This window comes from Ranitomeya imitator, chromosome 1, assembly GCF_032444005.1.
Source record: "Ranitomeya imitator isolate aRanImi1 chromosome 1, aRanImi1.pri, whole genome shotgun sequence".
In the NCBI taxonomy this organism is placed as follows: domain Eukaryota; kingdom Metazoa; phylum Chordata; class Amphibia; order Anura; family Dendrobatidae; genus Ranitomeya; species Ranitomeya imitator.
Window position 1 is genome coordinate 894,900,220 of NC_091282.1, and position 2,059 is coordinate 894,902,278.

The following is a 2,059-nucleotide window of genomic DNA, read 5'->3' on the forward strand; positions in this document are numbered from 1 at the left end:
GTAAACTTAACAGTGGTTAAATACTACCCTCTAGTGGTCACATAGAAAATGACAGCATATTCAGCATAACCTATAACCCAGTGTAAACCTACTGGCACAATTGCTCCTGGTACAATGACCAGTACTCTGATACCAGAACAAGGAAATAGTGGGAATTAAGGTTTCCTGCATCTTGTTGGTCACAACGGTACAATCATCAGGCACATTTACAGAATTTCTTTCAGGATGATAATGGAGGGGCAAAGGCGAAAAAAAATACATCACAAACATTTTGGGAGAAATAGTATACATTAAAATTAATTGTCACACTTAGATGGCTCATACCCCTTCCACCAAGCCAGATCAGGGGAGGCGGTTATACAAATCAGATCCAAACGCTTCTGAATTGGATACCAGTGGTTTATAATAGTATTTCTAGCACCATATGATGCTTCCAGTATGAATAAAAGAATGTCCCTGACAACCTTGGAGATAATATCATCAGCCTGTATAGTCAGCACGTGCCATAGAATCATATGTGAGGGAACTACACCCTGGGCATGGACCATCCTTGTACTTGGGCGTAGATTTTATAAGGTGACTGACAACCATGACCCCACTCGTGATGTTACCACCTCTCCTGGAACGTAAAAGAGGGGTCCATCAGGCGACAATGTTCCCTATATCGCCTGAAGCCATGAAGCCCCCACACCCAATTTTCCTGACGGTCCTGATGAGGTGAAGACAAGACAAGTGAATGAACTGGAGTGAGATTTCTGGTGTAGGGAACGCCACAGCTCGTGATCAATTAGACAATTTGTGGTGCCATGCCTCCTCTGCACTCCATGTCTCAACACAGCTTCACCCATGTTGGTGGAGCTGGAAGAAACTGGTGTTAAAATGCCAAAGGTCACAAAATTTTGGTGCGACTCCAAGTTGTGTCAGTATTTTATGACTTTGAAAAGCTTTTGCGCCACTTTATGGGCGATGAGTTGAGGACATAGTGCTCTAATCACTGTCTCCATTCTGCAGAGTCAGAAATCAGGCAAAGGCAGACAAGGCATGCAGATTGTGCTAAAGTTAGTGAATGATTGGGTTGACCCCAGAGCTGGATTCACATATACACTGATTTATGGCTCTTTACATTACTCCACACCTCTGCTGCTTCTGTCTGTGTCCTAACTAAAGTGTGTAGGAAACCTTCTCTGTGTGCTGTGTATGGGAGCGCTCATAGCAGCTCGTTACCCCCCTCCAGCTCAGACTCAATTGAAAATTTACAGAGATTTTGCAGAGGGGAGAAGTGGTGAAAATGCAGAATACAAGCTAAATAATGGCTATAGATAGTGTTATTCCTCATGTATAGTGATGAGCGAATCTGTTCGAAAAACAATCGCCAAACATAAATTCGGCACAAATATGCCACATTCGGACTAGTGATCGGAAACACAAGCAAAATTTTATAAAATTGGAAACATTTGGTAAAAGTGCGGGAAAATATTTGCGTTGCCACTAAAGCATTTTGAGCACTTTGACTAGGATATTGGTGAGGTATAAGCGTGGGGCACGTATTGGAAGAGGATATGGGATTTTCAATGCTCAGAGGAGCGGTGTGCTTGTAAACTTGCTTTTTTCTTTATTTGTGCATATTGCGGCCAGCCAATCAGGGTGTATGAAACATCCACAATGTCCTTACACACTGGCTTGTGTCATTGGCTGCTGAAGTCACATGCCCCTCTCCATTTAAATAGTGGACATCTTGTTTTAGCACCATTTTGATGCTGTAACAACACAGTGAGGCTGCTCCTGATGCTGGGACTGTTTGCTGCTATATTTTAACTAGTTAGGCGGTTGTTTCCTAGTCAGATAGTTTAGCTAGCCAGTGTCCTGTGTGGCTGTGAAATTGACCTTACAGCAGTTTTTGTGCTATTTGTGAAATCCACTGACAAAGAACGCAGGGCACATTTCATACAAGTGTGTTGTGCCCTGCTTCTATTGTGTTCCATGCATGAGTAGACCTTTCTAAATCTTTTTTTTTTTCACTTGCTAAATGTGATACAGCAAGGCATACCCCACCTTGTCA